The 19,802-nt window shown below is 39.5% G+C and overlaps 1 protein-coding gene across 5 annotated transcripts in view; it reads right to left on the bottom strand.

The window, feature by feature from the left end:
* The window catches only part of PAG1 (phosphoprotein membrane anchor with glycosphingolipid microdomains 1), a 160,033-nt gene that overhangs the window by 81,490 nt on the left and 58,741 nt on the right, over positions 1–19,802 (bottom strand). Inside the window, exon 3 of one of the 5 annotated variants that reach the window (XM_059874453.1) lies at positions 4–1,486. The exons of the other annotated variants lie outside the window; for them this stretch is intronic. The gene's annotated coding sequence lies outside the window, so the exon portion shown is untranslated. The remainder of the gene's footprint in view (positions 1–3; positions 1,487–19,802) is intronic. 5 annotated transcript variants of the gene reach the window in all.

Below are 19,802 nucleotides of genomic sequence, written 5' to 3' on the forward strand. Positions count from 1 at the left end.
TACCTGGTTCACAGTTTTGAGGATAAAGCTGGCCACAAAATTTTCACATGATGTTTTTGGCAGAAAAGCTCTTGTGATTAGTTGGAGGTGCTTATCTCTCTGGACATCACTGTCTTCTACGAGTTCTTGTTCTTTTTTGTTCACAGGCTGGCAGATGTGTATCAGGGGATGCATGTGTGGGTGTGCGTGTGTAAAAGAGGAAGAAGGGGCAAGGGAGGGAAGAGAGAAAGGAAGGAAAAAGGAGAGGAACAAATGAGTTACCAAAGTGAGGAAGAGCTTTCATTCCAGGTCCTCAGATATGTAGCCATCCCTGATGGTATTTGTTACTTTATGTACTATCTGTGGCTCCCTAAGCATGGCCTTACCCAGTCTTCAGCAGAAGCAATTCTACTCTGCTGATGACACTGACTCTCCTCTCACGATGCTGTTTCTCCATTTTTATGCCAAATGGCTTTGCCGATTGTAGTTCAAGATGCATGAATCCTTCCATCTCTCAACCAAAACCCTAGATCTCTTTTACAGTAAGATACACAACTTCTGTCTTTTTTTGTGTGCTTATTTTTCTAAAAAACAAACAAAAAAACAGTCCCCTCTTTAAAATGTCCTTTTACTTCTGAGTGTTTTGAATTCTTGGCCCCCACCTCATCCCTTCCATTCTGTCTCCCGTCTTCTGCTTTCCTTAAAGCCTGCTGTTCATCACATTCAACTGCTGACTGAGTCACCCATGAATTCAACCTCCTTACACTTTTGTTAGAGTTGAGGGAAAAACACTTTAAAAAGGCTTTAAAAGATATAAAAAATCTAAAGGTATTTTTACTTTGTTACATATTTGCTATGGTTTTATACACAATACATTGTTCAACTGTTTCTTCATGTTCATTTATTATACCTTAGAGAACTTTCTGTGTTAGTAAACACAGTTATCTCATTTCTTTGAACTATAGAGCATTCAATGGTATTACAGATATACTGTATTTAGACATTTCCAGGCCAATGGATATTTAGGTTATTTCTGGTTTTCCTAAGTTAGAAACAATGTTACAAAAATGATTCTTGCAGACACATCTCAGAGGTGTAAGAGTGGGAGCACATGGATGGGACTGACTCCTAGGCATGGAACTGATGGTCATAGAGCGTGTGCACTTCTTGTTCAATTCTCTCTCTACTCCTTGACCTAAAACTAAAGTTGCATTAATATACAGTCTATTTAACTGTAAAAGAGAAAGTACTTCTCAGTTCTGTTGGGCTTCACCACCAATCATATTACTTTCTCTTAACAACTTCTGGGATTCTTGGATATCCTTGTCTGTGGATGGTGTTTCTTTCAGGTTTTTCAGTGCTGCTGTGGATTTGTGATTTTCTTCATTTCTTCTTCTTTTTTAAAATTTGGTGCATGAAGGATAAAGCAGCACCCCACAGACTTGGTCAGCTATGGAGTGCCATAAGACCTTGTGTATTCCTCCTTCACAGCTGTCCAAGTCACCCTCTGAAATGCAAAAATAATCACCTGACTCTCCTTCTTAAACTTGGTCAATAACACCCTGATGCTTGGTGGGTATTACGGTTTGGATTTTGTCCCCTAAAAATATATGTTGAAATCCTGGCCCTCAGTATCTCAGAATGTGACCACACGTGGCAAGAGGATTGTTACAGAGGTATTTACTTAAGATGAAGCCATGAGGGTAGACCTTAATCCCATAGGCCTGTGTGCATTAGTTGCTCAGTTGTGTCCGACTCTTAGTGATCCTGTGGACTGTAGCCCACCAGGCTCCTCTGTCTGTGGAATTCTCCAGGCAAGAGTACCGGAGTGGGTTGCCATTTCCTTCTCTAGGGGATCTTCCTGACCCAGGGATCAAACCCTAGTCTCCCACTTTGCAGGCAGATTCGTTACCGTCTGAGCCACCAGGGAAGCCAATAGTACCAGTGTCCTTATAAAAAGGGGGAAGTTGGACAGAGAGATAGACATGCATGGAAGGAAGATGAAGGCAAGAAACACAGAGAACACCAAGCAAAGATGGAGGCAGAAGTTGGAATTATGTTGCCCCAAGTCAAGGAACTTTTGGGGCTACCAGAGGCTGAAAGAGGCGAGGAACGATCTGATCCCATGGGTTTTAGAGGAAGTATGGTCCTGCAGAGTTGCCCTGGTGGCTCACGGGTAAAGAATCTTCCCTACAATTCAGGAGACGAAAGTTTGATCCCTGGGTAGGGAAGATCCCCTGTAAGAGGAACTAGCAACCCACTCGAGTATTCTTGCCTGGGAAATCCCATGGACAGAAGAGCCTGAGAGGCTACAGTCCATGGGGTCACAAAAGAGTCAGACATGACTGAGCGACTAAACAACAACATGGCCCTGCAGACACTGTGCTTTGGAATTCCAGCCTCCAAAACTGTGAGAAAATGAATCTCAGTTGTTCTAAGTCACCCAGTGTGCAGCACCTATGTTATAGCAGCCACAGGAAACTAATTCAGGGAGTCAAGTCCAATCTCTTAGGCAACTCACACAGTTTCATTCCCACAGTGGCTCAGTGCCCTCAGCAACCCACTCACTGCCTTTCCTACCAATGCCCTACTTCCTTATCTGCTCATGTCCCAAAGTTCTAGGATGCTTCCCAGACCCACGCTTTTGAACACCCTGCTCCCTTTACCTAAATTCCCTTCTCCACTCTGCAAGAATTACTAATGTGCCTTAGCTACTTTCCAGGGTCACCTCTGTTATGAGCTGTTTCTGACATTTCCCTTCTCCATCAGAGTCCCCAGATACCTGTTCTCCTGAGTCCCCTCTGTGCTGGCTCTAGAGTATTCTGACATTATTTTGCACTTGCCTATTTATACACATCCATCCTCCTCTTCTATGCTGTTGAGTTCCTTGAGGGAAGAGCCGTTCAATGTATTCTAGCAAAAATCCCTGCATATAACATGCTGAAATGGGATTTGGCTCAGTGAACAATGCTATGAAAATATAAAAGTTGTATGCAACTTCATGTTTTCTTAGTTTCTATTTTACATTGGAGTATAGCTGATTTATAGTGTGTTAGTTTCAGATGTACAGCACAGTGAATCAGTTATACGTACAGCTATTATTTTTCAGATTCTTTTCCCACGTAGCTACAGAGTACTGAGTAGAGTTCCCTGTGCTACATAGCTGTTGTTCAGTCACTAAGTCGCGTCCCAGCCTTTGTGACCCCACGGACTGCAGCATGCCAGACTTTCCGTCCTTCACTATCTCCCCGAGTTTGCTCAAACACATGTCTACTGAGTCAGTGATCAGTGATGCCATCCAAACATCTCATCCTCTGTCACTCCCTTCTCCTCCTGCCCTCAATCTTTCCTAGGATCAGGGTCTTTTCCAATGAGTCAGCTCTTTGCATCACATGGCCAAAGTATTAGAGCTTCAGTGTCAGCATCAGCCTTTCCAATGAATATTCAGGGTTGATTTCATTTAGGACTGACTGGTTTCATCTCTATGCAGTCCCAGGGACTCTCAAGAGTCTTCTCCAGCACCACAATTCAAAAGCATCAATTCTTTGTTGCTCAATCTTCTTTAAGGTCAAGTCTCACATCTGTCCATGACTACTGGAAACATCATAACTTTGACTATATGGACCTTTTTTGGCAAAGTGATGGCTCTGCTTTTTAATGCACTTTCTAGTATGTGCTATCCAGTAGGTCCTTGTTAATATCTATTTTATATATAGTAGTGTATACCTATTGACTTTATTCTGTTAAATGTCTATCATGCACAGAGGTGGAGTAAAGTAGGTCTGAGATGATGACAAATGATTGATGCACACAGGTGACACTGGCTGAAAAGTACTTTTCTACACACTGAATTTGTGGCTACTTTCAGCTTATTATTATTTTTGATGAGACTCATTCTTCTAACCAGTCACACTTAGGAACATCACACTATTCCTTCAGATATTATAAAGTGGCAGTTCCAATCATCAAAAATAAGTCCATCAGCTGATGTCCTCTGACTGCTTTCTTCATTAGAATGGTTTATTAGAGGCATAAAGTTGACCTGTGGTTGCCTAGGGGTGGGGACAGAGCAGGAGATGGGGAAATTGAAGTGGGTGGTGACAGCTAAGGGGTGAGGGACTTTCCTTTAGAGTTGTAAGAATGTTCTAAAATGGATCATGATGAGGGTTGCAAAACTCTGTGAATATACTGAAAACCACTGATTTATTAATTAATTAGGTGAATTGCATGCACACTCCATTGTATCTGATTCTGTCACTCTAAGAACTGTAGCTTGCCAGGCTCCTCTGTTCGTAGGATTTTCCAGGCAAGAACACTGGAATGGGTTGCCATTTCCTTCTTCAGGGACTCCTCCTGACCCATGGATTGAACCCACATCTCCTGTGTCTCCTGCATTGCAGGCTGATTCCTTATTGCTTGAGCCACTGGGGAAGCCACTGAACTGTATGTACACTTTAAATGAGTGAGTTGCATGATATGAGAATTACAGTTTGATAAAGATTTTTTTTTTTAAAGGCAGAGTTCATTTAATCCAATCTAGTCCACAAGAATTGCTGTTAAAACAAGTCAACTCCTCAGAAGCCAAACAGCCACAGAGATAAAATAAAATATACCTTCTGCACTAGTAAAAAAGAAAACAAACACACACAAAACCACAGCCCGGAATGCATACAGCATCCAACAGAAAAGGTGATGGACCCCAGGGCACTTCCCGTCTGGCTCATTCACCCAGGCCATTCTACCGCCTAGTTGTGGCAGCATAACTAGAGCTCAGAACTTTCCTTTTGTCGTGAAGTATCAAATTTTCTCTTCTTTCTATGTCAACTAGAGATACAATTTTCTATGTCACTAGAGATACACTGAGTTGGATAAACATAACAGTTAGGAGGGAAGTGAGATAAAATGATAAACGACAGTCAAAAAACAAACTCTTAAAAACTACCAGGCTTCAGACAGTGGAGGAAATATCAGTTTTGTGGTGAACCAATGACCTCTGTGCTAAGTCAAGACAGTAGCATTTGTCAGGGTGTCAGGCAAAGGAACATGACATCTTTAACACTTGCCAGACCATTCAGTAAGTCTTCTGAAGAGACCAGGCAATGAATGACCAACAGCAGATATTCCGGTCCTTATTCATACACTGTTTTGTATTAATACTTATCCGCCTGCCATGCAACTGCTTGTCATATCTCCCCAGTGAAATTCCAAACACCCCCAAAACAGAGAAAGAATCCCATGGGTTTTCTCTCCTCTCACCATTCCATACCCAAAGCATTCAGCAAAGAGTTAAAACTGCTTTATGGGGTACAGGATACACCCATCTTAGAGTCTTACAGCACCAAAGACATTTTGTTTTTTCCTTTTTAATAATGTCATTTTGGAGCAAACACAATTTAATGAATGGAATATCCACAAAATCTATGTAATAAATAATTTCATAATTGATTGTTACTGTTCCTTGAAGCCCAATTTCTAAGGACTTTATTTTGGAGAAATGTTTACTATGATCCATAAACAACAGAAAAAGTCTTCAAATATCAACAGGCTGCTGCCTCCTCAATGTATTAGAGCATGTCTTTGTAAGCAGGATTCTACTAGGCCTACCCAGACTGACATAAACCACAAACTTTAGTTTTAAAAACTATCTTCAGAACTAGAGTATAGTTGATTTACAATATTGTGTTAATTTAGGGCTTTCCAGGTGGTGCTAGTGGTAAAGAGCCCGCCTGCCAGTGCAGGAGACGCAGGGTCGATCCGTAGGTTGGAAAGATCCTCTGGAGGAGGGCATGGCAATCCACTCCAGTGTTCTTGCCTGGAGAATCCCATGGACAGACGAACCTGATGGGCTGCTGTGCATAGGGTCACAAAGAGCTGGACATGACTGAGGAGCTAAGCATGCACACACATTGTGTTAATTTCAGGTGTACAGCAAAGCGATTCAGTTACACATATATTCATCCTTTCTCAGATTCTTTTCCCATATAGATTACTACAGAATATTGAGTAGAGTTTCCTGTGCCATATAGTAAGGTTATCTATTTCATTTATAGTTGACTCCGATGCTGGGAAAGACTGATGGCAAAAGGAGAACGGGGCGGCAGAGGATAAGATGGTTAGATGGCATCACTGACTCAATGGACGTGAATTTGAGCAAACTCTGGGAGATAGTGGAGGACAGAGGAGCCTGGAGTGCTGCAGTCCATGGGGGTGCAAAGAGTTGGACAGGCCTTGGCGACTGAACAACCATGTGTTTAAGGTAGCTTTTAATGTAGCCACAGACAAGATTTTTATCACAGAAAGAGAGGGAATCATTTCTCTCTGCAACATATCCTTACATAGGTCATATAACTCCAAAAATTACAGACTCTTTGCTATTGAAATCTAATGATTAGTCACTAAGTTCAATATATACTTAAAAGCCTATAGTTAAATGTAATTAGCCAGGATAAATTACAGAGACAACCATGCAAACACATGAGAACATCTCAGAGTTCAATGTGCTAGGAAGCAACAAAGGAAAAAAGAAAAAAACTCTCTCTTAATATACATTCAGAAAGAAATACTCTAGTGTTCCACTTCTGAAAGCTCCTTGGTTAAGGAGGGAGCTCCCAAGTTCCTATGGTAGGGACTCTAAAACCTCTCTGTGACTTGACTGGCCAGCCCAGCTCCTTTCCAGAACAAATTCACCTTCCCCTGCCTTTGCTGCTATTATTCTTGTCTGGAATGTTCCACTCCTTCTCCCCTCATCTCTAACTCCTGACCATCCTTCTTGATAAGGTTTTTCTCTTTTCCCTCTGTCCTTACTTTCTGCCCAGTTCATTTGCATCAAATATTCTTGCCTGTCCTATACTGGGGTTAAATCCCCTTTTCCCTGATCAAGCAGGTCAAGCAGATAACACTTCTGGCTTTTTTGACTTTTTCATTTAAGGGGAGGGAGGTGGATCAGTGTGTGACTCCAGGAAGCATAAACTAGGTACCCTGGCTTTGTTGTTGTTGAGTCACTAAGTCGTGTCCAACTCTTTTGTGACCTCATGGAGTGTAGCCCACCAGGCTCCTCTGTCTATGGGATTCTCCAGGCAAGAATACTGGAGTGAGTTGCCATGCCCTCTTCCAGGAGATCTTCCCAACCCAGGGATTGAATCCATGTCTCTTACATCTCCTGCACTGGCAGGTGGGTTCTTTACCAATAATGCCACCTGGGAAGCCCGGGTGGCCATTTTAGCTCCTCTCTATCTTCTTTAGGGATGGAGCTGCCCCCTGGGAATTGGCCTCTGACCCTCCATGCCATAATCTGATCCTTCTTGCCCACAGGCCTGTCACAGCTACTGTGACTTGTGCTCACCTCTCGGGTTCTGCATCACTACAATAAATAAACTCCACCCTCCCATCTGGCCTATACCAGTAATAATGATGACAGTTGAACCTTATCTGCCAATTATTTTATCCTCGCTCTTGATTGTTTTTTCAGAACTTGGGAGGGTCACGGGGGTGACTGTGGTTTTCATCAAAGACTCCAGAATCATTCGTGTATGTAAGTTTACATATATTGATTAGCTGGCTTTCAAAATTGATGTGAGATCATGTCCCATCTCCCTGCCTGGACATAATTTGGGGTCATAAATCTTTGCTACCCAGGGCTTCATCACAATGCCCAATGTACAGCAGAAATAAGCTCAGATATGTTCAATCATGAACACATCATCTAATTAAAGATATATAGAGAGAAGATTAAAAACAAAACTCAGGACTACGGTATTTGTGATTTCAGCTCACAGTTATAAGTTTATTAATGCCTTTTTGGTGTCCCTTATCAGCAAGTGCTAGCATAAAGTTAATATAGGCTGGGTGAGTATAAAATTAATATATGCGACGCACTGTGGTCCTGCAGAGGCAATTTAATTGCACACTGAGCAGCTAGAAGGGAGAATAAAAGATAAGGCATATCCTGATTGATTTTCTTCATCAAAACCCACAAGATCTCATTTCAACAAAACCTTGTCATTAAATTTCCAGCATATCTAACAGTGAATTTTATGTGATATATATCTGAACCTAATTTCCAAAGCAGTGGTGGCAATCTATCATAAGCCAAGTTTCCAGTTATCCACATCTTAAACCTTTATATTATGGGTTCCATTATCTTTTTCTTGCTCTTACATAAGAAGCTTCTTATGTATTTAAAAACCTATTAATGGGCAATGCTGCTGAGAAATAATAGTTCAGATGTCCAAGTATATGCTTTTGAGTTTCCTTCCCAAAGAAACAACAAAAGTCGATTAAATACATAAAGGATTTACAATTATGTCAAAATAAAGATAGTGTTTCAAAAAAACTTTAGAGGTCAATTAAAGTGATTAAACCACTAATTTCCCTTCAATTTTAGTTTTAGTACATTTTTTTTGTTTGTTTCCAAGTCTGTTTATTTACTTGTAATTGAAGTACAGTCAACAAGATTATATTAGTTTCAGATATACAATAGTAATTCAATATTTTTATAGATTATACTCTATAAAGTGAAAGTGAAAGTTGCTTAGTCATGTCTCACTCTTTTCAATCCCATAGACTGTAGCCTGCCAGGCTCCTCTGTCCATGGAATTCTCCATGCAAAAATACTGGAGTGGGTTACCATTTCCTTCTGCAGGGGATCTTCCTGATGCAGGGATCAAACCGGGGTCTCCTGCATTGCAGGTGGATTCTTTACTGTCTGAGCCACCAGGGAAAATATTGGCTATATTCACTATGTTGTAAATTATATCCTTGTATCTTATTTATTTTATACCTACGAGTTTAAACGCAATCTTTTTTTTTTTTTAAGTATGCATTTATTGAATGCTAACAGGACACTAGTACTAACTAGGTAATGGTACTAATAAGCAGTACTTAGTGACACGATAATAATTCTCAAAATGATTGCCTATATAAAGCACTTTCCAGTTTCAAAGATGTCACACACTTTTCCTAGACAATCACAGTCTCCTGTTAAAACAACAGAGCAAACATTGTCATGCCCACTTTACCAACGGGGAAACTGAGGCTCAGAGAGGTCTTGAGCACTGGCAGGGCTGGCACTACAGTCCAGACTGCTCATGCTCAGTAGTTAATCAGTTGTTTGGAGATTCAATAAATAGTTATTCAACACCTACTAAGCAGCGAATCCTGTGTTTCAGCTGGGGACAGAGGCAGTGCCTGCCCTCCCAGTCTCTCCCGGGTCATCCTGTTTGACACAGGACCAGTCAGCCCCATTCATCAAGTCAACATGCACATTATACAGTCAACATAAGATTCTTATTTTATATATGGACAAAAGCAAAAACAAATCTGTTAATATTTCTCCTGTAAAAACAAAACTTTGGAAGACTTCCTTAAAGTTAATACACTTAATCATTTACTTTAGAAATTAAGAATATACTTCATTGTTACTCCTCAAGGCTCCAATTAGATAGTGTTTCCATGAAAACTGAGACTCCGAACTAAAAATAACCTTTGGTATTTTTCAAAGAAGCATTTAATCTATCAAATGAATGAGAATTTAATCCCATAAATTTGTCTACCTCATTCATATACTGAAGTGTCAGAATTTATGTAAGGAGACAATCTTAGACGCAAACATTCTCAGGAAGAGTGCTGAGAATACTGCTGGAGAAGACCCTTCTTGAAATTCGGTTTTGAGGTTCACGTATTTCAAATCACAGGGATCTGCATTCCTGGTACCACTGTGCAGTTCTCAAGCCATGATTTTAATATGAGGTTGCCCCTTACTTAAGTGCAGTTGTCATAAAATGTCATAAAACATGAGAGAGGCAATCCATATTGAGTCCTAAATGAAAAGACATGGCACCCACATGGCTTTTTCTCTACTTTTTCCCATGAATTAATCCATCAGTGGTAAAGGCATTTACATTTAAGGCAGGTTTCCTTTCAGGTAGGAAGACAGGTCGACAGACAAGACAGACAGATATGACTGAGAGAAACCAGCAGTCCTGATGTAAAAAACCCAACAAGGCACTGAAAGAAGAAGTGTATTACTAGGTGCAGATTCAATCAGTCAGGGAGTTGATTTCACAACTGCGGCCTCATACTCTTGCTGATAAGCAAGTGGAACACGGTAGAACACGTGCTCATTACAAATGAAACCCAAACCCAGCCCTTCAAGCCTCCAAGAGTCATCAATCTTTTGGAATTGAGCAAGTAGAGAAGACTGCAAAAGTGCATTTCAGTTTTCTGTCTCCTTCCTCCACTCTTTCTGTCTCTAAAGGACTGTGACTTGATATTTACCTCATATTTTTCTTTTTTTGAGATAAGTCTCTCTCTCTCTCTCTCTCTCTCTCTATATATATATATATAAAAGTCTTAATGTAGTTTTATTTCTTATGTACATATATTTCTGTCAATCTGTCGGCTACCTTAGGGTAGATAACTGTGATGTCAACTGTATCACACGCCCAAGTCCAGTGTCTTCCACAGCGCCTGGAGGCACTACTCTCATGTAAAACTAGCTCTACCTTATTAGAGTCCTGTTAGACGTGATAAGAAGAAATAGAAAAATGAGATACAGGCTCTAATTTATATAAATCACTTGTCAGATGCCTTTTAAAAAAAAACTTAAGCTTTTTTAAACCCTCAGGTCCCAAACTGCCACATAAATTTCTACAGAATGATACACTGACTCATGCATTTCTTTACTGGTATGGGATTAACTAAGAATCTAAATCCCTGTTCAAACTTCCTACCTTCTCTGATTTATTGAACATACCTAAGATTTTGGCAACCTAGGAAGAAAACAGAGATAGCTAAAGAGGCCTAATTTACAAAAAAAAAATTATATTCCACAAGTTCATCTTAGCCTGCCATTAGGAATACCGAATACACTGTTCCATTAGAATGAGTAAATGAAAGTTATTACATTATTAAGACAAATAGGTAATAGCAATTTTTATCATGTTAAACAACTTTGTGTAAAGCAATCAATGAACATTAAAACCCTATTTATTGTATTCTGAAGTTTCCTTGATCTTTGATTTTATAGAAACATTTACTAAGTTGCCAGCAAAGAAATACTGTTATGTATCAATTTCTGTTAGTAGGTCAAATATGTACTTTCACATTTCAAAATAGCCTGAATATTTCATTTAAAAATTACAAAATATTGTATACTTTTTATATCCTGAGTCACTTCCTCATTGTTAAGGCAACTAGTTCTTTTAAAAAACATGCCATGATGAAAGGTTGCACAGTGACTTCTGCACATTTTTCTCCATGAAATGAAGTTATGATCTCATATGATAGAAACCTAGCATCAGAGAAGAGCCATCTATTTATCAAGATTAAACTTCTTTCACTCCTGTAACTGGAGCACCAGTGAGTGACAAGGACAACATCAGAAAACCGAATGGAGATGTTGAATAATTAACAAGCAGGAATGCCTCAAATGCACTGCTGATTATTATTATTATTGTAACATCATCAAGCACTTCACCACCATTTCCTAAGCAGCTACCACCTGCTAGGTGCTTTGCAAGCATCATTCCCATCTTTTATAATGTAGGGATTATTAGTGCCAGTTTAAACATGGAGAGGAATTAGGGGACTCATCTAAGGCTACGGAATCTCTATAACAGCTGTGCTTCTAACAGAAGTCTCTCTTTGTTCTGCCCCAAACTGCCTGTTCTTAGAAAAAGGTCATCAAAAGGGACTACCAACCTGCTAATACCCATTCACTAAAGAGTCGAAAGTGATTTTTACGTGAGGCTTTGTAGTGAGACTTCATGTGTCAGCTTTGAGCTTAGGTGGGAGGTCTGCTGGGAGGACCAGTCACCAGCAGATGGACTAGTGACAAGGAAACAGTGGGAGCAGCAGCCACCTCCACAGAAGAGGTGACACGGCCACCAGGGCACTGGGACCACACTTCAGCCTGATGTCCTTAACCACTTACTTTTTCCTCTAAGTAGTTCAGCTATTTTGAAGTCTGATCATAGATGGCATTTCTCTCCAAATCATAACGTAAAAATCATCCTTAATTTGACAGTAATTGAGCTACATCATTTCTTTACATGTCTGATCAAAATACAGCTTTGCAAGTCTACAGACAATTGAAATTTTAGGGATTATTTACAGAAGCCTATTAATGTATTACCTAATCATCAACTAAAGAAAAATATTGATTTTTAAGACCCCTGTTGAGCATGGGAAACTATTATTCTTGGGATTATTTTGTGTAAACAAGTCCAAGTCCTTATGTTACACAAAAACTAATGTCTTTGCTCAGAAAATCTGAATTAATTTACAAGCTCTGCTTTTGACTTAAATGCTATAAACATCTCTGTTGTTCCTGAAAACAGAGGCTGTTTTTGCATAATTTTTCAAACAGATAAACTGAAATTAAAGTACTATGAAAATATTTACTGGATAAAACAAATGCCAAGATCAAAAATGTTAAGACAATGAGTGGATATTTATTATCCCCACTAATCCTTTTGTATTTCAAAGTTTATTTATTTTTACTCAGCTCTTCTATGGTCTTTCATAAGTTATTACAGCATAGTAATTTTAAATTCATAAAAGATGATGCAGAGTTAATAATATCATGAGCTTTACAATAATATTCAAGTAATACTAAAAAGGATGGAAATCCATTTGTTATCTGAATATACTCTTTGGATGAACCAGTAAAAAGGATAATCTAATGTTGGAGTTTTGACTCCTCATGATCTGGCCAATGAGGCTTGGCATACAGAACAGAGATTTAATTTTAAAATGCCAGTGATGAATAGTTTTAAAATAACAACTTAATAAGTCAAATAGTCACGCTCTCTTCAGTGTATTTTAATAATAAATGTACAGATTTTACAATATTCTGACTTCCTAGCACTGCTAAATTCTTGTGAGGCAGTATCTGAAGTTAAGACATGGACCAATGTCTCCATGGCTTATTTGATGAAGACATCCTAATAGTTATTTCTCAGTGAATGTAGTTTATGACGATTTCTAGGGGACTGTTAACAGGAATTTCTGATTGAATGCAGCTGGGACCTGAGAATACCAAAATGAGAAAGTACTAAAAACCTAGATTATTGTCTTTACGGCGTTCATTTTTGTTTTTAATTTGTAACTTTATATTTGGAGTACACGTTGTATTAGTTTCAGGTGTACAGCAAAGTGATTCTGTTCTACATATACGTGTATCTATTCTTATTCAAATTATTTTCCCATATAGGCTGTTATATAATATTAAGCAGAGTTCTCTGTGCTATACAGTAGATCCTTGTTGATTACCCATTTTATGTATTTATTTATTTTTGGTTACCCATTTTAAATATAGCACTGTGTGCGTGTCAATCTCAAACTCCTAACTACCCCGTCCCTGTACCCTTTTCCCGCTGGTAAATTCTCTAGTCTCTAAGTCTGTTTCTGTTTTGAAAGTAAGCTCATCTGTAACTTTTTTTTTTTGGTAACATTTTTTGACAGTTCAGGCATGAGAAATATAAAGGGAAGCCCCATGATGCCTTTAGCTGGTTTAGGAAACGAGGAGGAACTCATAAAGAGAGAGAAACAAACACAGAAAGAATTTAGTTTGGTAAAGGTTGATTTTGGGCCATAACGTGGCAAAGAGTCGGACACGACTGAGCGACTGAACTGACTGATTTTGGGATTTCCCAGGTGGCACTAGTGGTAAAGAATCCACCTGCCAATGCAGAAGATGTAAGGGAGACTCAGGTTTGATCACTGGGTTGGGAAGATCCTCTGGAGTAGGAAGTGATAACCCACTCCAATATTCTTGCCTGGAAAATTCCATGGACAAAGGAGCCTGGCGGACTACAGCCCATTGGGTCGCAGAGTTGGATACAACTGAGCAGATGACTGAAAGGTTGATTTTAAGGTGGATACGGGGCATGGAGGTAGGGAAATCTGGTGGGTGGTTAAACTTAGGAATTAACATCTTAGGAGAAAGGTTGAAAGTAGTGAGCAAGATCAGGATATGCAAACATTTTCTGTAACAGGCCAGAGAATAAATATTTCAGGCTTTGAGGGCCTTATGATCTATCCCAACTACTCACTTTTGTGACTGTAGCAGAAAAGCAACCATAAGCAATAGCTAAAGAATGAGTGTGCCTATGTTCCAATAAAACTTTATTTATAAAAACAGGTGCCAGATGTATTTGGCTGCAGGACACAGTTCACCAGGCCCTGAGTTTGATGACCAATAAAGTCCTAGGAAGGGATAAGCTCACTCAGGAAGAACATAAGTAAGGCAAAGTAGTATGACATGAAATCTGAAAACATGGAACTCTTCACTTCTATTGAATCCAGTAAGGATACAGACAAGGCTTGTAGTCACATGAAAGTGAAAATGTTAGTCGATCAGTTGAGGCTGACTCTTTGTGACCACACAGACTGTAGCCTGCCAGGCTCCTCTGTCCATAAGATTTCCCAGGTAAGAATACTAGATTGGGTTGTCATTTCCTACTCCAGGAGGTCTCCTTGACCCAGGAGTCGAACCCAGGAATCCCACACTGTGGGCAGATTCTTTACCATCTGAGCCACAAGAGGAGCCCAGAACTGCTCCAGTTCATACTAACTGTATGTGAAATTGGTAAGTTATTAAACCTTTGTTTGAGTTTAGTCCCCTTGACGGCAAAATGAGGATGATGATAATGGTAATAACAGCTAATACCAGGCACGGTGCTAAAGAATACCTTAATATTTATAAACAATCCTCAGAATTAAGTACTGGGTTGGCCAAAAAAGCTTGTTTGGGTTTTTCTGTAAGATGTTATCTCTCCCTTTAATGTGGGTACTGAAACACAGGAAGACTAAACAACACACCTTCGTGACTCAGCGTGTAAGTGGTGGAAGAGGTCTGGTTCCAGCCCACTCTTAATCTTAACACAAATCACAAAAAGTCACGATGAAGATCAGATAAAAGTGAAGCCTTTTATCATTGTGCTTGGTGTGTACAAAGAACCTGGTAGGTGTTGGTCATTATTATTACTATAATCCAGAGTGAGGTAAATAGACTAAGGACATAAAGATGACTTAGATAAGGTCAATCTTGTCCAAGACACTTACTTTCACTAAATTTCTAACATCAACTTTAAAAAGGCCCTCAAATCAACTCCATTGCCAATTTTCAAGCTGCATTTCCTTTTAGGAAAAGACGCTAGGAAAGAAAATCATATCATCCTTTATTACCACTTGCCTGGCATCTTTGTTTTCGGTTTTTACCAAGTGTTCTTAGTCAAGTTTGGTTTATTCTTAGTGTTCATACACAGAAAGTTCCAGAAGGATAGTTTTTTTTCCTTGTGTTCCAACCTGCTGTAAGGATCTATAGGTCCCTATTTTGGGTTCATGGTAGATTATGTTTTAACAAGCATTTAATTTTGGCAGGAATTAATGAGCCCCCACAAAGACACTTTTGACCAACCAACTCCTATTTATACACTAAGAAGTGAAGTGAAGTCGCTCAGTCGTGTCTGACTCTTTGTGACCCCATGGACTGTAGCCTACCGGGCTCCTCCGTCCATGGGATTTTCCAGGCAAGAATACTGGAATGGGCTGCCATTTCCTTCTCCAGGGGAACTTCCCAACCCAGGGATCAAGCCTGGGTCTCCTGCATTGTAGGCAGACGCTTTACCGTCTGAGCCATAAGGGATGCATTTATACACTAAGGTCCAGCTCAAATTCTCCCTCCTCTGCAGAATTCCCTGTTCCTTTATGCTCCATTTCTCTTGGCAAGTTTCTGACATCTCTCTTAGGGCAGTAACCACTGTTAGCAGTTTATTTGGTACCTTCTGCTGGAAGAGGAATTCCTTGACTGATGGTATTAGTTACTTTTACTTCTTTTCTTGATATGTGGAATAAAGGCTAGCATAGGAATTTACATATATAAAAGTAAGGAGTACGAGAAAAGCCATTAATCCCCAAAGAAAAAGGAATGTAAGTCATAAGTAAAAATAATGGAATTTTCCATATTCTAACTTAACAGTGATACTATCTTTTCAAACATTTTTTAAAAGTTTAAGCATCACAGGAAATACACCCAATTATTATTTAAATTTATTTAACTATCAACTGTTGCTGAAATGGAATTAAGATCAATTTTTACATTTTCCAGGGGCTTCCCTGATAGCTCAGTTGGTAAAGAATCTGCCTGCAATGCAGGAGATCCCAGTTTGATTCCTGGGTCAGAAAGATCTGCTAGAGAAGGAATAGGCTACCCACCCCAGTATTCTTGGGCTTCCCTTGTGGCTCAGCTGATAAAGAATCCGCCTGCAATACGGGAGACCTGGGTTTGACCCCTGGGTTGGGAGGATGCCCTAGAGAAGGGAAAGGCTACCCACTCTAGTATTCTGTCCTGAAGAATTCCATGGATTGTATAGTCCATGGGGGGGTCACAGAGAGTCAGATACAACTAAGCCACTTTCACTTTTCCAAAAGAACCTTGGGATGAATTACCCCTACCCATGAAGTAAAGTTTTTACATACTAAAGAGAAATCAAGGAAGGTAGAGCAAGAGAAAATACAATGATGTTATATCAGGGCAAAGAGCAATTGTAACATTTAAAAATGCTTATTTCTATAATAAAGTTATATATGGTTATATAAGATATTAAGTATTTAATAACTGTCAACATCTTAAATATATGCTTTATTGAAAAATAAATAAATAAATATTGTTTCTGTTTAAACACAACCCAGCAAAAAATTCAAACATGTCTTGGGTGATATGTTAATGCCAGGGATTAAAGAACTAGTATTTATAGGACAAAAAATTAAGCATGGCCCCTACTTGGAAAGTATGAGTCAGGTTTGTTTTGCTTTAACCTGGGCCCATGAGGATAGATCTCAAAGGGTCCTGGAGCAACCTCGGAGGTTCTGTACACAACTTGCAATTATGTGCAAAGCTCTCTGTGCCTGTGTCCTTCTTCAGAGAACTCGTCTAGAACTGTCATGAAATTCCTGAATAAGTCTATTACCTCCCTTGTCAGGATCTGCAGACAAGACTCCCTGAAGCACATTTATCTTACTTAAAAAGTTCTTTTTTGTTAACTTCCTACTGTTGAAAAGAACAGAAGGCTAGATTACTGGTCAAATTAAGTGAGTAAACGTGTGTTTCTGCCCCAGCTCACTGACATTAGATCTAAACTCAAAATTTTGTCCATTAGTGAGAAGCCAAGTTTTTCTCCATTAACCCATGGAAACTTAACCTTAACTTAAAAATTTTAAATAGCTCAGTGTTTTCAGGGATCTGAGGTGTCTGTTTATAAAGCTTGCAGACAAAAATCAATAAATACTCCAAGAGCTGAGCAGTTCTGAAATGCTTGAGTATTAATTGGCATGCTTTATTTTCTAATTAATCTGTGGAGTTAACTCTATTTAATGGGCTTCACGGGTGGCACTAGTAGTAAACAATCTGCCTGCCAATGCAGGAGACATGGGTTCAATCCCTGGGTTGGGAAGATACCCTGGAGGAGGGCATGGTATGGCAACCCACTCCAGCATTCTCGTGGAGAATCCCATGGACAGAGGAGTCTGGTGGGCTATAGTCCACAGGATTGCAAAGAGTCAGACACAATTGAACAACTTAGCATGCACACACTATTCCATCCATAGGCTATAATCCATCTCTTATAAATGAAAGATGTTTCAGTATCTCCTGAGAGAGAAACCTATTCTTTCCAACCTATTCTTTCCAGAACAAAATACATTTCTCTCAAGGATTAGATTTGAGAGATTCTATAGCATTTACAAAAGGCTTTTTCCAATATTCTCCTGCTAATTTAATTTTCTGCCTTTTTCCTTGTTGATAGCTGGGACCAATTTGGAATACCTTTTCCATATTATTGAAAATCAGTGGGCAGTAATGTCATTAATGCTTTCAGGCCACTAATGTACAAGAGGTTATTACTTCAAAGTACAAAAGATGATTGAAAATGAGTTGACCTTCCTAAAGTAAGAATTAAGTAGCCAAGGCCTGAAATTCAAAAGCTGCTTTCTGTTTTCCTGAAACTGTCCAATAAGCTTATCCTTACTAACCACAGAACCAACATTTCTTTGCTTAACTTGACATAAGGGACCATAACATTATATTTAGGCTCTACAGTAGCTTCACTGCTCCCTGAAAGAAGAATATGATTCATACCCATTTCAATTTCTATCTGTTTTGCATAAATGAAGCAGGCTTGTAGAAAAGACTGATTCATTATCATGTAAAATACAGCCATTAGGAGAAAATGTAGTAACCACATTCTGAGACATAACAAGATCAGACTCTCAGGCTTCTGGACTGAGCTGGGGAATGAGATGTGGAGTGTTTCTAAAAAAAGAAAGTCTTCCTTCTGAAAGAGGTATTCACAGTGGTAAATTAAAGGAGTTTTACAGTTCCTTAAAAAATGGAAGCACAACAGGTCATCCTTAAGTCCACCATCAAAGCACAACATTCTATCCAACTGACCCTTACTGTTAGTACTGGTGTGGAGGTAAGTCATCAAACTTGTATCTGTTTTATCTGTTTTGTTTCTCTTTCAGAATCTTCTTTTTTTCTCCCACATTCACCAATTTATTAAAGGATACGTCAAAGGATGGGCTTCCCCCGTGGCTCCACGGTAAAGAATCCTTCTGCAATGCTGGAGCTGCGTGTTTGATCCCTGGGTCAAGAAGATCCCCTGGAGGAAGGCATGGCAACGCGCTCCAGTATTCTTGCCTGGATAATCCTATGGGCAGCATAGCCTGGGCTATTAACCATGGGGTTGCAAAGAGTTGGACACAACTGAAGAGACTTAGCACACATGCACACATATTAAAGGATACATATAAACAGCCAGGCAAAAAGGTGAGATCTGGGAGAGGCCCACACGCAGGAATTTCTGTGCTCAAGCTTAAGCTCTCCTTACCCTCCATTATTGGTATATTTTTATTAACTGAAGTATAGCTGTTTTATAGCATTGCGTTAGTTTCACATGTACAGCAAAGTGATTCAATTATACGTGTACACACACACACACATATACTTTCAGATTCTTTTCCATTATAGGTTATTACAAGATATTGAATATCATTCCCTGTGCTTTACAGTCCTTGCTGTTTATCTATTTTATGTAATCTTGTGGTTGGAAAATTGAACAGGAACCACTTGACTCAAGTGCCTATCACGGTAACAGTCGATGTGCTATCGTTGTCCCTACCTATCAGATGCTAACACCAGGAAGGAACTGCTGGGTAATGACAGAAATGTAAAGTGTTAAGTGCCACAGACTCCACGCCAAGGGGAAGAGACAGGAAGGCCTGATTCCTGCAGAGATAAAGAAATAGCCTCAGGGACGGAAAGAGGAGATGATCCATAGAAGAAAACAGGCGAATGGGAAGAACCTTTGAGTGCTTTTACAATGCCGGGCATTGCTCTAGGCACTGAGGATACAATACGAACAAAACAGACGTGTCTCAGCTGACCTCCCCATAGGTGAAGACTCACAAAAGGCCAATTAACACTAGAGGATCAGGTAGGGAAAGTAAATGTTTTTTTTAATTTTTAAATTATTTTTCAAGGTTTTCATTTTTTATTTTTTTTTAATTAATTTATTTATTTTAATTGGAGGCTAATTACTTTTAAAAGGCAAATGAGGGAGGAAGGACAGAGTGTTATGAGGGATTCCTGAGCCCTGGCTGCCTGAGGAAGCCCTTTTTGAGGAAGGAACATTTAAGTGGAGATCTGAATACAAGAAGGAACCATCCTCTCTATTCCTGCAACCTATATAAACTGTCTGATGGGAAAAGGGTGTCAAATGGCAAACTGAAGAACTGTGATCCTGTCTTGTAATTCAGGGGTT

This window comes from Bos taurus, chromosome 14 (assembly GCF_002263795.3).
Source record: "Bos taurus isolate L1 Dominette 01449 registration number 42190680 breed Hereford chromosome 14, ARS-UCD2.0, whole genome shotgun sequence".
Taxonomy (NCBI): Eukaryota; Metazoa; Chordata; class Mammalia; order Artiodactyla; family Bovidae; genus Bos; species Bos taurus.